General features: G+C 48.9%; 2 protein-coding genes across 3 annotated transcripts in view; one reads left to right on the top strand and one right to left on the bottom strand.

Moving 5' to 3' along the window:
* EYA3 (EYA transcriptional coactivator and phosphatase 3) overlaps positions 1-15,709 on the bottom strand; it is a 61,182-nt gene extending 45,473 nt beyond the window's left edge. For both annotated transcript variants that reach the window (XM_056847331.1, XM_056847332.1), the window contains exon 1: positions 15,666-15,709. The gene's annotated coding sequence lies outside the window, so the exon portion shown is untranslated. The remainder of the gene's footprint in view (positions 1-15,665) is intronic.
* HNRNPR (heterogeneous nuclear ribonucleoprotein R) overlaps positions 6,270-21,241 on the top strand; it is a 105,253-nt gene continuing 90,281 nt past the window's right edge. Inside the window, exon 1 of the mRNA XM_056847329.1 lies at positions 6,270-6,274. The gene's annotated coding sequence lies outside the window, so the exon portion shown is untranslated. The remainder of the gene's footprint in view (positions 6,275-21,241) is intronic.

Raw genomic sequence — 21,241 nt, 5'->3', positions numbered from 1 at the left:
GTGCTTGTAATTTCTGGGTCCCTTGCCAAGCAAAAGGTGGCATATAAATATTTAAATAAATAAATGCAGTCACGTAGTAAGAAATAGGAACTGTCTCTGGTAAACAGGGAAAGTTTGAGGATAAGCCAAACACATATGAGCATTTTCTAGTCTAATTTAGGTTTTATCTTATCCACATTTACCTGAGAATAAGATCAACTGCCCCAGAGGGACATTTTCAAGTAAACATGCACACCTGCTGAACTCCAGCATAAGGGTATTACAAACCATAGGTTCTAAAGCTTTTCCTCCATGAGCTGAAACTTCTTTTTCTCTCCTCCCAATTCCTTTTTCAGTACTGGCCTGGAGAAGAGTTTGGGGGGGATGTGAAACCTTGTGTACTCCTTTGTAATTCAACTGATGCAATTTCCTGGCTCCCATTGTATCCCATGTTCTGCTATGGTGGGATTCCCCACCCCTCCAACAGACTAGTTGGGATTATGATATGGCAATATGGGACTTCACAGCAAGCCAAACAAACTGCTCGCACTTGAGTTTCTTCTCTATGTAGGGCAAACGTTCTTCTGCACCAACACTAATGCAGATGAGTTTTTGGGACAAAGGCCTTGAAGATGAAGCAATGTGTAATTATGCCAAGGAGAGACTTGACCTTTCTGTGCACCGGCAGGTGGCTGACACAGCCAAAGCACTAAACAAGAATTGTATTTATGTATCTAATGCTTCCTTCAGTGGTCATTTAGTTAGCTAATGCTGTCCTCAATTTTCAGCAAAAGCAAAATATTCCAAATGCAAGCACTGCCTTCACATGTTGACGATAGACGACTGCCAAACTCTAGCACATTTCTGCATATATCTCTAGCAAGATCTTCTTTTTTCCAAAACACATTTACTGCTCTGCAATGGCCCACTGTTCTGTCTAAAAAGCCGCACAAAGCCAGAAGCAGCCATGTTATTTAGCACTGAGCAATCAGCTTGGAAGATTTCTGTTTTAGCAACCGGCAGGTTACCATAGCAATGGTCTCAAAACAAGGTGGATAAAAATCAATGTTTTTTTTAAAAAAAAAAATCTGGAAAATTGGATTTTAAAGAAATTTAAATTAGTTTTAATTTACCTTAGATTTTTTAAAAGTCATTTATATTAAGTGTCTCTGGTATCTACTGATATCTGAATGCAGTACAAACAAATATGTTAAAATGTAAGCTCATAAACTGCATTCAGACACAATGAACAAACCATGGTGTGTTTGTTTAGAGAATGACAGTGTAATCCTAAACCGAGTCAAACCCTTATAAATCCATAGAAGTCAATGGACTTAGAAAGGATGTACCGGTAACTCTGCTTTGGATTGCACTCTGAGCCTCCTGCTCCTCACGCAGGACCGGGGAAGAGAAGGTTTCCAGGTTTGAAAACAAACCACAGTTTGTTGTGAAGTCTGAAATGGGTAAAATAACGAACAGTAGTTTGTTCTCTTATCTACAAACCAAGATTAAACCATCAAAAAACAAAACAAACAGCGCTGACATCTTGCCAATCATTTCCAGGGTAAGAGCGAAGTACTCCCATACATTCAGATGCAATTCGACTCTCAGAGATAGTTATTTGGCTGTAAACAATTTTTGTGATAAATTCCAGATGGGTAGCCATGTTAATCTGCTGCAGCCAAAACAGCAAAGGCAATAGTTTATGCTACAATAAATTCATGTGCCTTTAATGGCACCATAAATCTGTTCAATACAGGGGCACTGTGCTATCTCAATTTTCAGAGCGCCATGCCAACCTGTGAAAAGATAATGTAACTGCTGAAAGTGTTCATTAATAGCCCTCCATACTGTTTCCTTATTTAAAAGATCCATATTGCTGCTCCAAAAGAATATTGTCCAAAGCAGTGTACGTATTTTTTAAAAAATCTAACAATATAATGAGATCACAGTAAAAACAACAACAGTAATTAAAAATACCATACCACAGAGATCAACCACCAAATTAAAATCACAAATTCTAAGAGTCATCCAGCTCCACAAATGAAAACACACAACTAAAAGCAACAGCCCATAGGAAAAAAATCTATACCGTATATACTCGCGTATAAGCCGAGTTTTCCAGCCCAAAAAAAGGGCTGAAAAAGCCGGCCTCGGCTTATACGCGGGTCAATACGGTAGGGGAGGGGGGAGGAGGGAGGAGGGAGGAGGCAACTTACCATCGCCGCCGCTGCTGGGCCCATGCGGCTTCGCCTGGCCAGGAGCGCCCTGTGAGGGCCTTCTGCGGCCGCTCCAAGGCCACGCGGCCGCCGCCGCCGGGCGCGCCGGGCTCCCCCCGCCCTGGAAGGGCAGGGGGAAGCCTGCTGCGGCCGCTCTAGGCCACGCGGCTGCCGCCGCCGGGCGCGCCTGGCTTCCCCCGCCCTGGAAGGGCTGGGGGAAACCTGCTGCGGCCGCTCTAGGCCGCCGGGCGTGCCTGGCTCCCCCCGCCCTGGAAGGGCCGGGGGAAGCCGGCTGCCGGGCCGCCTGGCTCCCCCCGCTCTGGAAGCCTCCTGCAGGGGGCCCACCGCCGCCATCACCGCCTTCACCGGGAGCCCGTCAGGTAAGCCTGCGCGGGGGGGGGGAGGAGTTATAAGCCGACCCTCGGCTTATACGCGGGTGCCTAATTTTTCCCCATTTTTGGGGAGAAATTAGGCACCTCGGCTTATACACGGGTCGGCTTATACATGGGTATATACGGTAGATAACAAGACCCACCCTAAATATTAAATCCAAAGTCAAATGCCAGTTATAACAATAGTAACGGTAAAAAAAGAACCACCCCAAACACAACTCAAAATATACCAAAAACTATTTAGCTCTCCAGGCTAAAAATGGACACCAGGCCAAGAGAGAGGTTCAAAGGAATTCTACATGCAGGGTGCCACAACACAGAAGGCTCTGGGGATTGCAACAGAGCCTCAGAGTAAGATCAGAACTGATGGGCGTACCTCCAAAATACCCCAGCCCCAATATTGTGGTGTGCATCATGGCTGCACCAGTAGCTATGTACATTGTGGGATTCATTTTCAGGCCTATCTCCTGTCCTACAACCTCTTCCATCTCCCCATACCTCTGTCAATATTAAGAAAGACAACATTATTTCTGCAACCACCTTTTGACCTGGAAGGATCCCCGAGGTGGCTTATGCAAAGTAATAATATAACAATACACAATTAAACTGGAGGTGTTTCCAACATGTAGCAGTGGTCTGAAGAGGTACTCCTCGCAAACCCCAATTCTCATTAGTTCCCTTGTGGATCTCATCTCTTTCCATCCCAATATGGCTCTCCTGACTGCTGGCAACTGGATCTTCAGTTGCCAGGCTGCGTACTTCTTGCTCCCTTCCCCCACCCCCAAGTCTTCTCACTATCCAAGGGCACAGAAGGAAAGGCTATGTGCATCATTTTAAAACACCAACCCTACCATGTTAAATACATATAAAAAGTGACCCCCTTTAAACACTCTTCCACAAAGAATTGGAAATGTTCATGTAAACTAAAACTATCGATGGCTACTGAACCAAATTTTCTTAGAACATGTGAGTCTTCCAAACAACAGAAAAGTTTAAACAATATAACAATAACTTCAAAATGCTTAAGGCAATAATAGGGACAAATGGCAAAGGATAATTCAGGCAATTCAGTTCTCATTAGCTTAATTCACAATTCGGCTCATTTTTCCAAACTTCAGGCTTATTTTCCTGGGCGTCAAGGTCTGTAACACCAATTTCCCCTTCCATTAAAGAAGACTGACAGGAGATCAGAATTCAAAACAACAGCAGTTCAAGCATGCAACATATGATGTTCCAAGGACAGATAAGTATTTATGAGAACATCTTTGTGGTAGCTGACTCACAGCATGCATTCTTTCTGTGTCCTGCTGGCATAAGCCAGTTGCCAGATTTAACTGCACAAGAATTAGCAAAATGGGAGGGGTGCATATCTCAGGAAGCCCAAACTGATCTCTGGGGGATAGTTGTAAGTTGCTATGGGTCCCCATTGATGAAAACACAGGATATAATTATCTAAATAAATAAAGATTGGAGGTAGAGAGGAGAGTGGGGAATGTCTCTGCAGTTACTCAGAGGTTTGGTAATATGTTCACAGTTATCAGTAGATTTTTCACTGTTACTCCAAACTGCTATAATTCGGGAACAAGCATAGATGTGGTGTCATGATTAGAGAGGTATCATGGTTAGAGTGCTGGACTAGAATCTGGGAGATCCAGGTTCGAATTCCCACTCTGCCATGGAAGCTTGCTGGGTGACTCTCAACCTATCCTACACCCATAGGGTTATTATGAGAATGACATGGAGAACGGTGTCGGCAGCTTTGGGTCCCCATTGGTGAGAAAGGCGGATATGTCAGGAGCAGGCCATGAAGACAGTTCATGGTTGTGCTCCCAGGTGCTGTTTTGCAGTTCTCTCCAAGGCCAGTCCGTGCCCCGTGTTTAAACTTCATAGAGTCCTTCATAGATTCCTTTAGTGTGAGAATTGCCAAGTACTCCTTCCTGCCTCTGGGAGGAGGGTTGCCTAGGCTACTGGTTATCTCCTTTTGCTTTTCCATATATGCCGTGTGCCGTGCCTTAGCCCCTTACTAGTGTCATTCTGAATATGGCTTCTGTAACTTGTCGATTCTAACCAATAAAGCTGCTTTCGTGGACTTGCCGTCTACTGGAATCTGTTTATGGGTTTGCCGCAGGAATAGAGCTCACATTATGACACTAGTCTTCGGTTTTAATTGCTGACCTTGGCTGGAGCCCTGGAGGGTTCGCCTAGGCACTCGTCTCCTCGGCTTGGGGCCAAAGACGAGCTCCCCGAGGATCCCGATTTACTGCATGCCGTCTTGGAGGAGACGCTGCGAACTGACGCAGAGGCCACCCGGCTGGTTGGGCTGGTGACTGCTCAGTGGCGTCACCTGGCAGAGACGACCCCTTGGGGGACCCAGGACGCTGATCTACGTGCCCGCAACGACCTTTTGGGACTGGATACTTTACTGGAAGAGACCCGGTTGGCGCAGGAGGACCTTGTCTTGCTAACTCAGTTGTTGTCTGAGCTGACGCTCAGCGAGCCGCAATGGGAGTCAGCGGCCCCCATCCAGGGGCTCGGGTCCTGCTTCCTGGTGGCGGAGGCTCGAGACGGACACGTTCCGCTAACTGTTCCGGACCCCACCGTATGCCACCGGGAAGCACAGAGCGTTGCCGCTCGGACAGTCCTGGCCCTCGTGGACTTGCCGCTAACCACAGCGACGGTAGCGGAAGTTGAGAAGGTTTTAAGCCTGGAGTTTGGTCTTTCCTCTGCGGATCTGGCTCAACAGATCCAACTGCTGTTGGGTCAACACAAGGAGATCCTATTACTCTTGGAGCAAGTGGCCGAACCAATTGTGACGGCCGCCGCGGTCGCCAAACTCGAGGCGGACCGAGCGCTCGCTGACCAGAGGCGAGCGGAGGAGAAACTGTTGGCGGAGGCAGCCGCCGCTCGGGCGCGAGCGACGGCAGGAACTGGAGCACGGTCGAAAATTACCAGGGAATGGACTGGTCTTTCCCTTCGTTCTCCTGGGGCTCCCCGGAACCAGGACAATCCCGGGAAGTAGCACGCAGACAGCGGCTCACCTTTGCTCCTGATGTCCATGAATATGAGGAGGAGGAGACCGAGTACGTGGATGAGGGCAACTGGAATACGAATTACCGAGTCAGCCAAGCCCGACGGACTGGGGGGATGGAGGAAGAAATCCATGCCTTGCGGTTTCAAAACCGAGAGCTAATGGAACGTATGGCCCAGATGCAGGACCAACTGGATTTAGTGATGCGTGAATAGGATCGCCTGCAGTGTACTCAAGGGGTGCCTGTCCCAAGCCAACAACCCCTGGGGCAACCGGGACAGCCAACCCCGGCGCAGCTGGCGCAGCCGGGACAGCCAACCCCGGCACAGCCGGGGCAACCAGGACAGCCGGGGCAACCAGCGCAGCCACTTCTGAGGCAGCCGGGACAGCCAGCCCTGGTACTACCGGCTCCAGGGCAACCACCAGCACCACCCCCTGTAGTCCTGGTTATGCAGTGGAAGCAACCCCGTTTACGAGTGACATTTGATGGCTCCACGGATGCGTTGCCCTGTTTTCTACACCAAGTGGACAGTTACATGAGAGAACAGGGGCATTCCTTCCCCACGGAAAACAGCCGAGTAAGATTAGTCTCCTCGCTTTTGGCTGGAAAAGCCGCAGATTGGATGGTCCTCCAGTTTGATACCCGGGCCCGCTCCATACGGTCGCTAAATGAGTTCATGCGAGCGTTAAGACGCTTCAAGGATCCGTTCCAGGGAGAGAAGGCCAAGGCGGCCCTCCTCCAACTCCGGCAAGGATCCTCCTCAGTCCGTGAGTTTGCAGATGAGTTCCAAAGACTCGCTAATAAAATAGTTGATTGGACTGAAGCGACCCGAGTGCACTACTTCAGAACAGCATTGCATCCTGAGATTCTAAACTGGGCATACATGCAGCGAGACCCAACCACCTTGGAAGAATGGATTTTACTGGTGGAAGAGGTGGAAAGTCGCCGCCAGTTTATTTCTCTTGCCCGACGGCAGGCCAGGGAGGGGGGAAGCCAGAAAAACCCTCCCAAACTGGCCGCCCCTCAGGCCCCGCACTGCCGGCTCTACCTCCACCGGACCGAGCATTGCGATTTCAAAGGGGAGCCTGCCTCGTCTGCGGTGCCATGGGCCACTTCGCAGCCGCCTGCCCGTCACATCAGGGACTGCCGAGTCCCTCTGCCCAGCTGGAGGGGGCTCCTTGCGGGAGGGGACGCGCTCGAGGGAGAGGCGCCGCGGTCGAGCGAAGCGTCGCTCCAAGACGAAAAGCACCCCCAGCTCTGCTTGCTGGAGAGGTGACGACGGACCCTTCGCCAGCGGACCCGTCGGGGTCCAGGATTACAATCACTACCCCTGGAGAGATCAGCTCCGCTTCCTCCGAGGAGGGTGACCACTGGAACTCCTCTGCCCTTTATCTGGAGTCTCCCCTCGAACTGCCAAAAAACGGATTGGTTCTGCGGTAGAGGGGGCAATACCGCAGACCCCCGCAAGAGTTCCTGCGAAGCCCGGGGCAAGACCCGAAGCCCTCTTCATGGTGAGTGAAGTGGAAGAGACACTGTATGTAGATGTCATATTACAACATTATAGAAAGGGTCCTCAATTACAAGTGAAAGCCTTAATTGACTCTGGATGTGCCCGCTCGTTAATAAACGAAACCACTTTTAAGGTGCTCCAGGTGAAGTCAGTCCCTCTGCCTGCTCCTGTCCAGTTCGCCCAGATGGACGGCAGTGATTTCAAGGGGGGCCCAGTAGATCGTCGCACTGGGGTGGCAATGGGAATTGGCCACCACTGGGAACAAATCAACCTTACTATTGTGCCCAATGTTAGATATGCGGTGGTGTTAGGAGCAAATTGGCTCAAAGGACACAGTCCCGCCATAGACTGGCACGCTGGGACTTTGACGTTCGATAGCCCGTTGTGTGAATTACACTGACATGACATGGCCGTTAAAACCGTAGTCACACCAACCCCTGCTCTTGCCTTGGACCCCTCCAGTCCGACCCACTTGCCACCCGACTATCAGGACTTTGCGGATGTATTCAATGTGCAGGAGTGTGATGTTTTACCTCCCCACCGCCGGACTGATTGTGCTATTGAGGTGGTGGGGGATGAAAAACTGCCCAAAAGTAAGATTTACCCAATGAGCCCTACAGAACGAACGGTGCTCCGCGAGTTTTTAGACAAAAACTTGGCTCGCGGTTTCATCCGACCGTCCACCGCGCCCTGTTCGGCACCAGCCTTTTTAGTGCAGAAGAAAACGGGGGATTTGTGTTTGTGTATTGACTTCCGGAAACTCAATGCTGTTACTCAAACGAATGCCTACCCCATCCCCCTCATTTCTGATCTCTTGGGACAATTGAAGGAAGGACACATTTTCACTAAGTTGGATTTAGTCGAGGCTTATTAGAGAGTCAGAATTCGGGAGGGGGATGAATCTCTGACAGCTTTCTCCAGTTGCTTTGGGATGTTCGAATTTATGGTGATGCCGTTTGGATTAAAAGGGGCCCTGGGGGTCTTCATGCAACTCATTAATGAGATCCTCGTTGACCTGCTGTTCAGAGGAGTGGTAGTTTATTTAGATGACATTCTTATTTACTCTAAAACCATGGAGGAACATGTTGCTTTGGTCAGAGAGGTATTGCAACGTCTTAGAGATCACCAGCTCTATGCCAAACTTTCCAAGTGCGAGTTTCACAAAAAGCAATTAACCTTCCTAGGAAATGTCATCTCGCACCAAGGACTGACTATGGATCCAGACAAGGTGCAAGCTGTGCTCAGCTGGGAGCCACCCTCTACTCGTAAACAAGTTCTAAGATTCCTCGGGTTTGCAAATTTTTACAGGGCGTTCCTCCCTTGTTTCGCTCGGATTGCTCTACCCATCACGAATCTCCTTAAAACTAAGGGGAAGGGGGATTCGGCCACTTTACCCAATGCCCGGGTGGAGTGGACCCCCCAGTGTCAAGCCGCCTTCGATAGTCTAAAGCAGCTCTTCATGTCCGAGCCGGTCTTGCAACACCCCGACTGCACTCAGCCGTTCATAGTTCAAGTAGACGCTTCCGACGTAGCGATGGGGGTTGCACTTCTGCAACAGGGGGGAGGATGGACACCTGCGTCCGTGCGCTTATTTTTCCAAAATGTTTACCCAATCCGAACTCAATTGGGCTATTTGGGAAAAGGAAGCCGCCGCTGTAAAACATGCCCTGACAGTGTGGAGACAGTTTTTGGAGGGTTCCACGGTGCCTTTTGAAGTGTGGTCCGATCACAAAAATCTGGTCGCCCTAACGGAGGCATGCACACTGTCCGCAAAACAAGTGCGTTGGGCGGACTTCTTTGCCCAATTCCGATTCATCCTGAAGCATGTACCAGGGAAGCAAAATCTACTGGCTGACGCCCTATCTAGACTTCCCCAATATCCCACCAAGGTTGACCGACCCACAGAGTCGCTCTTCACCCCTGCCCAACGGGGTCTAGAGCCCACTCTGGCTGTGCAAACCCGTTCTCAGACTCACTCCCCGCCGCTGTCGCTTCCAGAGGGGTCGGATGTCCCGCGCCCGGGCAAGCCGGTGACGCCACCCATCTCGCTTCCTCCTTCCTCGGAGCGATCTACACCCATGTCTCCCGAGGCACGGGGACCCAAGCGCCCTGTTCAGCCGCCCCCTACTCCAGTATCAACTCCTTCCCTGGTCCAGCTGCCTGCCGGCACTACTCCGGAGGGGGTGGAGGGTCTGTCCGAGTCCTTTAGTGACACTCTTCTTCGTAGTTATCAAGCGGAACTTTCCTCGCAGACCCTTCCAGCTACTCTAGTTAAACGCGGGGAATTTTGGTACAAGAATTCTAAATTGTATGTGCCAGAGGTGTTGCAGGGGGAGGTTTTGGGTTTGGTTCATGGTGCCAAGACCGCCAGACATTTCGGATTCCTTAAGACGTTGCATTTACTAAGGAGGCAATTTTGGTGGGCGGGCATGCGGTCAGATGTGAATTCCTTCATCCGCAGCTGCCCCATCTGTGCAGCAGCCAAACGGGCACAGGGAAAACCGCCCGGACTTTTGCACCGTTGGAGACCCCCTCTAAACCTTGGGAGGTGATTGCAATGGACTTCATGACGGATCTACCCCCTAGTGGGGGAAAAACTGTACTTTGGGTGATTACTGATCTGTTTTCAAAACAGGTGCATCTTGTGCCCTGCGCAGGTATCCCTTCTGCCCCGAAATTGGCCCGCCTTTTTGTGTCACATGTCTTCCGTCTCCATTCCTTCCTGTGCAAGGTGGTGACGGACAGGGGTTCAAACTTTGTGGCCAAATTCTGGAAAGCCTTGCTCAAACTGGTTGGAGTGGAACAAGGACTATCTAGTGCCTTCCATCCCCAAACGGATGGTCAAACCGAACGGGTAAATGCGGTCTTGGAATGTTATTTGCGCTGTTGTTTCAATTACCATCAGGATGACTGGGTAAACCTGTTGCCTTTTGCCGAGTATGCTTACAATAATGCGGTTCACCAATCCACAGGGTTCAGCCCGTTTCAGATTGTTCATGGTAAAGAGTTTAATCCTGTGGGCCATGTTGATGTTTCTGAGGAGGAGGGGGGAACTGATGTGGCCGAATGGGTGCGTTCCATTCAAACAACCTGGCCATGGCTGGTTAAAAATCTGGAGCGAGCCAAACGAAAGTACAAAGCTCAGGCTGACAAACATCGCTGCCCCGGTAAGGAATACAGGGTGGGGGATCTCGTCTATCTGTCCATCAAGAACCTACGATCCACCCGCCCGTGTGATAAACTCAGTGCCAAGTATGTGGGTCCGTTCCCCATTTCCCGGATTATTAATCCAGTAACTGTAGAACTCTCCTTGCCCAAGTCTCTACGGAGAATTCATCCTGTGTTCCATATCAGTCTCTTAAAACCGTATGTTCCTTCCCAAAAATGGCATCCTGAGCCACAACCCGAAGTGCCTGAAATGGTGGGGGGGGGGGAGAACATTTTGAAGTGGCTAAAATACTGGATTCCCGCTTTCGCTACGGTGCCCTTCAATACCTGGTTCGCTGGAAACATTTTTGCCCCGCCCAAGATGAATGGGTGCATGCCCGTGACGTCTCCGCCCCCCGCCTGGTGCAAGAATTCCATTCCGCCTACCCTCACAAACCCTCGGTGGAAGGGTGAAGGGGGGTCTTTAGGGGGGCAGAATGTCAGGAGAAGGCCATGAAGACAGTTCATGGTTGTGCTCCCAGGTGCTGTTTTGCAGTTCTCTCCAAGGCCAGTCCGTGCCCCGTGTTTAGACTTCATAGAGTCCTTCATAGATTCCTTTAGTGTGGGAATTGCCAAGTACTCCTTCCTGCCTCTGGGAGGGGGGTTGCCTGGGCTACTGGTTATCTCCTTTTGCTTTTCCATATATGCCGTGTGCCATGCCTTAGCCCCTTACTAGTGTCATTCTGAATATGGCTTCTGTAACCTGTCGATTCTAACCAATAAAGCTGCTTTCGTGGACTTGCCATCTACTGGAATCTGCTTATGGGTTTGCCGCAGGGCTAGAGCTCACAGGGTATCAAAGAAGTAAATAAAATAAAATTTCATACATCACCACATGGTGAAACACTGTTAAGCACCTGGTGCTCATTCAGGTATCATTATTATTAGCAAAAGGGGATCTCCTTCATCCACACATAATAAAGTCTTGCCAAGGCACACTTAATTCTTTAAAACCTTGTACACCACCAGTTTTAAAGATCTATCAATGGCAAATAACACATTTAGATGAATAGATTTCCCTTTCTTGAAAACCGTCGCACAGGAACATTCCTTTCAAAGTTCTGCAACTGGTTCTTGTAGGTTATCCGGGCTGTGTAACCGTGGTCTATTTTATTTTCCTTCCTCCCGTTTCGCCAGCAGCTGTGGCAGGCATCTTCAGAGACACTGTCCTTCAGTGTTACTCCTCTGAAGATGCCTGCCACAGCTGCTGGCGAAACATCAGGAAAGAAAATACCAAGACCACGGTTACACAGCCCGGATAACCTACAAGAACCAATGAACTCTGACCGTGAAAGCCTTTGACAATATTCTGCAACTGGATTTATTACAAGGGAATCCTCACATGTGTTTTTACTGCCTAACACTGTATCAATCAATCTGAATCCAACCATTCAAACATATGACATCACTTCAGTTGATGGTAATTTGCAAATATGAACTCAGATACTTTTTGTACCCAAATGTAAAAGTAAAGCATGAATCAGCTCTGAAATTCACAATGAGGCTTCTGGAACTGATCTGATTACGAAACATTCTTTTGGAATGTGTCAGTTACAGACCTGCTCACAGATAACTTCATCAAGGGGATTCCCAATAACCTGAATGCAAACTGTTGTGTAAGCACTAACAATTTAAATCAACATCCTGCTGATGTGAAAAGGTTTGTAAGAAACCTAGGTCAACATAAGTGGTGGTACTTTATAAACCAACAAAAGTTGCAGGCTGGTTGTTTGCTCAGGCTGATCTATCTAATTCAAGTCCTACCCACGTCATCCAGGTTCAATACACATGTTGGCACACAGAGGCTTCTAGGTTCCATCCCAAATCTTCAACCAAAGACCTAAAGTAGAAGGGACTGGGAAAGACATTTCACTGCTTTAGACTCTGGATAGCCACTGCCAGGTAGAACAGTGGTATGGTGGTTAAGAGCGATGCTTTGGAGCAGTAGACTTTAATCTGGAGAACTGGGTTTGATTCCCCACTCCTCCACACGAGTGGCAGACGCTAATCTGGTGAACCGGGTTGGTTTCCCCACTCCGCCACCTGAAGCCAGCTGGGTGACCTTGGACTAGTCACAGCTCTCTTAGAGCTCTCTCAGCCCCACCAACCCACCTCAAAGGGTGTCTGTTGTGGGGAGGGGAAGGGAAGGTGATTATAAGCCAGTTTGATTCTCCCTTAAGCGGTAGAGAAAGTCGGCATATAAAAACCAACTCTTCTTCTACTTAGAGAGATGAACCTATCAACTGACTCCATATAAGCCACGTTCATAAAACTCAGTATGCTCCTAAATTTGGGGGAAGGGCTGTGTGTGACTCAGTAGCAGCCTGAATGATCTGCGAACAGTTTCAGGCTCAATCCACAGCATCTCTAATTAAAAGGATCTCATGAAGCAGGTGCTGTGGAAGACCCCACACACACACACACAAATATTTAGCAAAACCTTTCTCTCCGTGAGAACATGCGAGCCATTGCCAAGCACAATAGACAGTAATGAGCTCGATGAACCAATGGCTTCATTCAGTATAAGGCAAAACCATAACATCCATAAAAGAAGGGGGCCATGATCTGCATGCAGAAAGTCCCAGGTTCTCATCCCCAGCATCTCCTATTAAAAGATCTTATTTATGGACTTCATTTATTCCCCCCTTTTCTCCCAAGTGGGGACCCAAAGCAGCTTCCACTGTTCTCCTCTCCTCTGTTTTACTCTCACAACAAACGTGTGAGGGGCACCTGAGAGAGTGTGACTGGCCCAACGTCATGCAGCTAGCTACCACTACAGTGTAGGGAGTCGAACTTGGGTCTTACTCAGATCCTGTTTGAGAGGTGTGTGTTGGGGAGGGGAAGCCTCCCTTTCTTTCCTTCCTTCCTTCTTCTTTCTTTCTTTCCTTCCCTCCCTACTCTGCATAGCCTCTGCTAGGGTTGCCAATCTCCAGGTGGTTAAGAAAAAAATAGTACTGAGCAACTAATTATGCAAACACAGACGGTTTAGTGACAAGTGTAAGCAATACTTTTCTTTTTCTTTTCTTTTTTTCTTAGCTTGCTTTGTTAGTACTAGGTGCCTGTTTCTCCAGCAATCTCCAGGTGGTGGCTGGAAACCTGGCAACCCTGGCTTCTACCCCCCCCCCCCGCCGGGAGAGCTATTCCTGGTATGGCCCCCAAATGATGTTATAAATACGCAAATGGCCCTTGGCAAGTTTCCCCACCCCTGCTCTAATTGATACACCACACGGTCTGAGGTCGCAAAAGCAGGTATGTACTAAAACAAACGACAAGAATGCCCACGGGCAACAATGAGATGCCTGAAGGCACATGGGATACAATAGCAGCCAGGAATGCCAACTGACTTCCATGGACTCTACTGAAATACATTACAGCACATAAAACTTACAACAAAAATGCAGAATGGTTTCCCAGAAACCTGTCCTGGAATGACAGCCCCAGATTGGAATGACAGCCCCTAGAAACAGACAGACTGCTCTGGGCCTGGAATGACAGCCCCCAGAGACCAATGATAGCCTCTGGGAATAGAATAACCGTTCTGGGACTTTGAAGACAGCCCCCACCCCCAGTGGAATAACAGCTCCTGGGACTGGAATCAGTGTTCTAGGACTGGAATGAAAGAAGTAGAATGATGACCACTGGACTGAAATCAGTGCTCTGGAACTGCAATGACCACCCCCAGAATGGAATAATGGCCCCAAGGCATAGAAGTGTTGTCATTCCAGTCCCAGAGTACTTCTGCCAGTCCCAGGGGCTGTCATTCCAGTCCCAGGGAAAGTCATTCTACTACCCCCATGGACCATAATGCCACTCTGGGGGTTTTCATTTTAGGCCTAGAGCAATCTATGGGGCCCAGGGACTGCAATTCCACTCTGGGGGCTGTCATTCCAGGCCTAGTACAGATTTCTCGAAAAAACATTCCATATCTTTGTTGTAACTTTTGTGTGCTGTAATACATTTCAAGGGAGCCCATGCCAGTCAACAGGCATTCCTAGCACCTATTATATCTCATGGGCTCTCAGGCCTCTCCCGATATTTCCAATGGGAATTCCTGTCATTCGTTTTAGTACATCCCACAAAAGCCTTTTGTTACAAGAAGAGTTGGTTTTTATACATCAACTTTCTCCACCACTTAAGAATCAAACCAGCTTACAATCACCTTCCCTTCCCCACAACAGACACCCTGTGAGGTGGGTGGGGCTGAGAGTTCTAAGAGAGCTGTGACTAGCCCAAGGTCACCCAGCTGGCTTCATGCAGAGGAGCGGGGACCTTTGGAGAGCCACTGCTGGGCAAAGTAGGCAGTACTGAAGAAAACAGACATGTTTCTGGCTTGGTATTAGCCAGAAGATGTTGTCAGCTGGGCTGGGGGGAATCCCAAATCCCAGAATACAACCCAGATGTAATTTGGTAGTGGTAAGCTGCAATACTGCAGTCAAAAGCTCTGCTCACAACCCGAGTTCCATCCCGACGGAAGTCGGTTTCAGGTAGCCGGCTCAAGGTTGACTCCACCTTCCATCCTTCCGAGGTCGGTCAAATGAGTACCCAGCTTGCTGGGGGGTAAAGGGAAGACGACTGGGGAATGCACTGGCAAACCACCCCGTAAAACAAAGTCTGCCTAGGAAACCTCGGGGTGTGACGTCACCCCATGGGTCAGGAATGACCCGGTGCTTGCACAGGGGACCTTTACCTTACTTAAAAAAAGGTATTCAGGTTCTTTGCTATTTACTTTGCTTATTTCCCACCTTCTTCCCTAACGGAGACCGAAAGCGGCTTCCAGCGTTCTCCTGCCCTCCGATATCCTCACATCAACCCTGGGAGGTAGGCCAGGGCTGAGAGCGCGTGACTGGCCCAAGGTCACCCAGCGAGCTTCTGCAGCAAAGCCGGGGATTCGAACCTGGGTCTCCCCAGAGACTCGTCCGAGAGACTCTAACCGCTGTTACCACGCCGACTCCATCGGGCAGCCTTAGACGGGGAGGGGCGGCAGAGGATACGGGCCGACCGTTCAACCTTGCCCTGCACCGTTTAAAGGACCCCCCACACACACACGCACGCGCGCTAGGCCTGAGAACGTGCTGGGGGGGAGGGGAGGCGCAGACGCTTCGTGAGGAGAACCGCGCGCCTCACGCGCCTCACGCGCCTTCCCCTCCCCCCCCCACGCCCTCCATTGCCCGGGTAACCGGCGGGTGGGGGAGGGGGGGGAGAAGGCGAGCCGCGCGCCACGAAGGGGAGGGGCCACGGCGGCAACGGCAGCCCAGGCCACGCCCACCGATCGCGCGAGAGGGGGAAAGGAGGGAGGGGCTCTCTCTCTCTCTCTTTTAATTCCCCTCACCGTGACGAAGCGTCTGTGGAGGCGACCGACGACATGGCGGCAGCGACGGCGGCGGGCCGGTTGTCCAGAAAGAAAAGAAGGCAACCCGAGCGGCCCCCCCCCGCGCTGCCCCCTCGCACCCGGAAGCGGAAGCGCCGCCGGCGGATGTGACGTCGGGAGGGTGAGCCTTTTGGCCAAAGCTTCGTGGCCGGCTGCTGCTGTTTGTCACTGTCTGTCTCGAAGCCGTTGCCGTTGATAAAGAACGGGTTTGTTTCGCCCAGTTGGAATTTGCCGGTTGTTGCTTTTTTTAAAAAAAAAGGCGTTTTCTCTTCCCGTCCTTTTCTCCTCCCCCCCCCCGGGGCGACGGTTTGTGCGGGAATAACCGCCTTGTGTGCGCCACCGAAGGGTGCCATTGCGGGCTTTGGCCGCTAGGTGGCTCTCGGGGCCTTCTACGAGAGTTGCCGCCGCGGCGTCCGAGAGGGGGCAGCATGGAGACGCCGGTAAGGCTTTAAGGCGCCTGCGCGCTCGGGAAAGAGCGCCTCTGGCGTGTGACTTAATGGGCCGGCTGTCCGCTCACGCTGCAGTGAATCGCATTAATTTAATTTGGGCGGTTTATGAATAAACATCCCAAACGAGGTATGCTGCGAAGCCCAAAGATCCTAGTCAAGAGTAAACCACGTTTAACAGGCTTGCTTAAGATCATACTACGCAGCTCCGATCCTGAACGTACTTGCTTAGGAATAAACAGCAGTCGAGTAAATCCCACCAAATCTAATGGGACTCCGTTTCTAAGCATGTTTAAGTGGAAGTATATTCCGTTGAACTCTGCATGCTTAGGGTCACGCTACAGAGAGGAATGCCTAAAACAGCTGTTTGCAGCAGGTAAAGTTTGGGAGATTGTTAGCTAAAGTGTCTGGGGCCGCTCTCCTTCCCACCCCCCAAGAATCTTATGGCGCGCAGGATTCCTCTGTGCAGGATTCCTCTGTGTTAAGTGCCGTCAAGTCTCTTCCGACTCATGACAACCCCGTGAATCAGTGTTGACTGTAGTCTTTGTTAGTCTGGAGGATCCTGTCCTGAAAACCTCCAGACTAACAAAGACTACAGTCAACAATAGCCATGCAGATTAGCTTTTGGATTTCACACATTAACAGATCACTTCAGGATACAATGGTTCCATATTAACATACCACACCCTCATTAGCACATTATCTTGATACTTACAGGACAATGATTAGCACATTACCTTTGATACCTTTTGCAGGACAATGATTCAGCTCAACCCAACCCCTTTCTGACTATATATTACTCTTCCTACACACTTGACACTGAGAGACACTGTCCTTCAGTGTTACTCCTCTGAAGATGCCTGCCACAGCTGCTGGCGAAACGTCAGGAAAGAAAATACCAAGACCACGGTTACACCGCCCGGATAACCTACAAGAACCAATGATAGCCTCAGTTTAGTCATTTTAGCTTCTAGGGTCAGTTCAGGCTTGATTTGATCTATAACCCACGGTTTTGTTTTTTTGGCAGTCCACGGTATCCGTAACACTCTCCTCCAACACCACATTTCGAAGGAATCTACTTTCTTCCTATCAGCTTTCTTCAATGTCCAGCTTTTCAACTTGGCATGAATTAACTTGATCTTGGTGGCCAGTGACTCATCCTTACACTTTAGAAACTTTTCCAGCTCCTTCATGGCTGCCCTTCCCAGTCTCAATCTCCTTCTGATTTCTTGGCTGCAATCTCCCTTTTGGTTGATGATGGAGCCAAGGAATAGAAAGTGTTCAACAATTTTAATTTCCTCATTGTCTACCTTAAAGTTGTGTAATTCTCCTGTTGTCATTACTTTTGTCTTCTTGATTCCTAGTTGACCCTTATACAGATATTGGCAGGGTGATCATTTACTGAGGCGGCTGGAGCTACTATCACTTACTGTCAGGCCATTCTCGGGATCCTGATTCTTTCAGCACTAAACCTTAGCCAAAAACTAAAAGCAGCTATCACAGACAATGCTGCCAGACTTCCTGCCACCCACCCACATGCTGTGCTTTTACTACCATTAACAAATGCAGTTGTAAAGTCTGATTAAGTTTGCGTAGCCCCTCCTGTACTAGGAGCTGCAGGCTTGCAGAGCTTTTCACTTGTGCCATCTGTTTCCCCGTTCCTTTTTTAAAAATTCCCTTTATCACCAAAGAAAAATTATTAATAACTCCAATGCTTGCTTGCCCCTTTGTGGTGCTTTAATTGTTCCCTTGAAAGGGTATTGCATGACAGTAGCTGAGTAGTTCTTCTAGAATCAGAAAGATTCTCCCAAGAAGCAGAAATAAAATCTCAAGAGTCACACAAAAGTAATGTTTATCTAGTTGTTTATTTTAGTTACAGGCTTCCTGCAGTGACTTGGTTCCTTGCCAGATTGTCTTATGTTTGACACCGCTGTTTTTTTCAGAACACAATGCTAACATTTAAGAACCGCAGAACAGACCAAAAAAAAGGCTGCAGGCCTGCCCAGTGGCCAAGAAAGGTTGACCTTTTGGCCTTTGCTTCAGATCACAGTTGTGGTATCGAGCCACGTATCTGTAGTCTTCACACATTAGAGACGTGTGTGGTTTCTCAACTACAGGGCTGTAACCATGAATGACCCTGGAATGATATATATAATACTTGGCACAGAATACTATAATGTAAACAGGGAAGAAAGCGCAGGGGTTTCTCTGGATAAAACTTCATTACCTAAGCTGTGCTGGAAACGAGAACATCCACTTTAAAATTCACTTTAAATACCTATTCTCTCCAAGATCAGAGGAGCATGCCAGTTGTATTAGGTGCTGTGGAACCGAGGCAGGACAATGCTGCTGCAGTTGTGGCCTTCCTAGAGGCACCTGGTTGGCCACTGTGTGAGCAGACTGCTGGACTTAATGGGCCTTGGTCTGATTCAGCATGGCTTTTCGTATGTTCTTATAAAGACACACACATGTCATCCATACTTTTACTCTTTGCTGTGGGAAACACAGAGATCATGTTTGCCATAAAATGCGCAGAGGTGTCCTAATACAATAAATCCTAAATGCAGAGGTAAGTCCCAATTCATATGGTGCCTGCCAAACTTGAAAACAAGGCAAAGTTGAGCTCTGCAGACTGTTAGCGCTTTATAAGTATTATATCAGTAACAGCATTTCCAGACAAGCAGTTATATCTTAATGCATCACTCTGACACTCCCCGGTAGCCTGGATCACCGTTGCAGCCAGGTCTTAACCGTGTTTTACTTGAAAAGAAGTACCGTTGTTTTTAATGGGACATTTCCCAAAGGGATTACATTTAACATTTCTGCCTTTTTGGCTTCTGTTTCCCAGGTGCATATTGTACCTCACGACATATGTTTTGCACCCGCTACTGTCTAATCAAAGTCTACAACTTTATCTACAACTTTTTAAAGTCTACACTTCATTTTAAGAAGGCTACGAACCAAAATCTTTGAGGCTTTTCTGTCATGACCCTTCTCTCCCATTCTGTTTAGTGTGTGCGGTGCATGGAACACCCATGAAGAGTTCTGGAGATCTTGGGGAGGGGCCGTGACTCAGTGGTAGAGCATCTGCTTGGCATGCGGAAGGTCCCCAGTTCAACCCCCGGCATCTCCAGTTAAAGGGACTAGGCGAGTAGGTGATGTGAAAGACCTCTGCTTGAGACCTTGGAGAGCCGCTGCCAGTCTGAGTAGACAATACTGATTTGGATGGACCAAGGGTCTGATTCAGTATAAGGCAGCTTCATGTGAAAGCTTGCTCTCTACTTTGTAGCAGTTTGGACTTAATAAAAACGTATTACATTGTTGGTTTTGGATTTGTTCTTTTTGTAATACAAAAACATGGGGATCTCCTGTCTTAGCCTTAAGTGCATACTCAGGAATCCCATTTCTGAAGGGGTGGTAGTTAGTTGAAGGCCGGGAGCAGCGCAGCTGCAACGCCTCCTCACAGGTTTCCCGTCCGGAAAATACACAAAATAAAGTATTTAAAAATAGAAACCTGTGAAACTCCATGAAGTTTCATGGGGCTATACCAGCTATTTTACTGGCGTAGCAACACTGCAGCATAGAGGGGCATTCCCAGGCTGAAAGGGGTTTGGGAGCTGACTAATGTCAGCTCCACCCCTGGGAACGCTCCTCGTCGACGCTGGTGCAGGCACCTGCTTCTGAGTAAGTGCCCCCACACTTTATCACTTTGTCGTCAGTGCCCCCTTCAGGATTTCACAGCCTGGAATACACAAAAGCAAAGCATGAATAGCTGGCTGTTGGAGAGTTTTTGTTTTTTTTTACAATCTACTGCATTCCCAGCGGAAATTAAAATGGAATATCCTAGCTTCCCTGCTGCTGCCTTGTAACCCAATACAAAGTGCATTCCTTCAGAGGTAAGAGCTACTGAATTCACTATACGTTTTCCAAAATGTTTAATGGTAAGTTCCATTGATTACAATAGGAGTTACTTTGAAGTACACATACGCATTGTTGCAGCTAGGACTAGGCTTACCACTTGCCCACTTCAGCCAAGCAATCTCCTAGCGGTTTAGGCCTCCCGCCTTCCCTTGCATCCAAGCCGGTGGGAGAAATGTGTGGCATGGAAATTTCATCCTGTGATGTGTCAACGTCATGGCCTCCAAAACTCCCAGTGGTGGCAGGCAACAACCTGCCAACCCTAGTTGCAGTCCTGGTTTAAGAAGAAGAGTTGGTTTTTATATGCCGACTTTCTCTACCACTTAAGGGAGACTCAAACCGACCTACAATCGCCTTCTCTTCCCCTCCCCACAACAGACACCCTGTGAGGTGAGTGAGGCTGAGAGAGTGTGACATGCCCAAGGTCACCCAGCTAGTTTTGTGTGTAGGAGTGGAGAAACCAAACCAGTTCACCAGATTAGCCTCGGCCGCTCATGCAGAGGAGTGGGGAATCAAACCTGGTTCTCCAGATCAGACGCCACCACTCCAAACCACCGCTGTTAACCACTACACCATGCTTGATCTAGGTATCCAAAAAGTGGTGCAACAAACCTCTGCATTCTTTATTAGAATTGAGCTATAGAGATGTTCTTAGTAAGCATTTAGAGATAAGGTGGCTAGGCGTATTCAATTTTTAAAAAAAATTATTTGCAAGAAATACACAAAAGCTACAAAATAGTAAGAAGCTGTTTCCTTCTTGGTGTGTATCAGAGGTCTGACATTTTTAATAACAAAGGGTTAGATGAGGATGTCAAGTTGTGACCAAATTAGAAACCACAGTTTCCTCTGACATCCTTGCACCACCTGGCATGTTAAATTCTTCCTTGAGCAAGAGCCTGGTCCTTTGGCTACGCACTGCAGCATCTGCTTTGTCCATCTCCCTGGATTCCCTCCAACTTCAGTTTCTCCACCTGGACTGTTCCAGTTCTTGGATCCTGTCCTCCTGTTCCCTCCACTTATAGAAGGTTCAGATCAAGTTGTTTACATGTAGAACCTGATTATTGTATTTTACCAGCATCAGGAGGCATGACTTACTATGACTCCTCTTATTGCAGCGCCCCCCGCCACTTTGCCCCCCAATTCCTGAGGGTCCCTTGTTTCCTAGCATTTCTT

Source organism: Euleptes europaea, chromosome 3 (assembly GCF_029931775.1).
Source record: "Euleptes europaea isolate rEulEur1 chromosome 3, rEulEur1.hap1, whole genome shotgun sequence".
NCBI lineage: Eukaryota > Metazoa > Chordata > Lepidosauria > Squamata > Sphaerodactylidae > Euleptes > Euleptes europaea.
The sequence above is the reverse complement of the archived record's forward strand: the minus strand, read 5'-3'. Positions and strand labels throughout refer to the sequence as shown.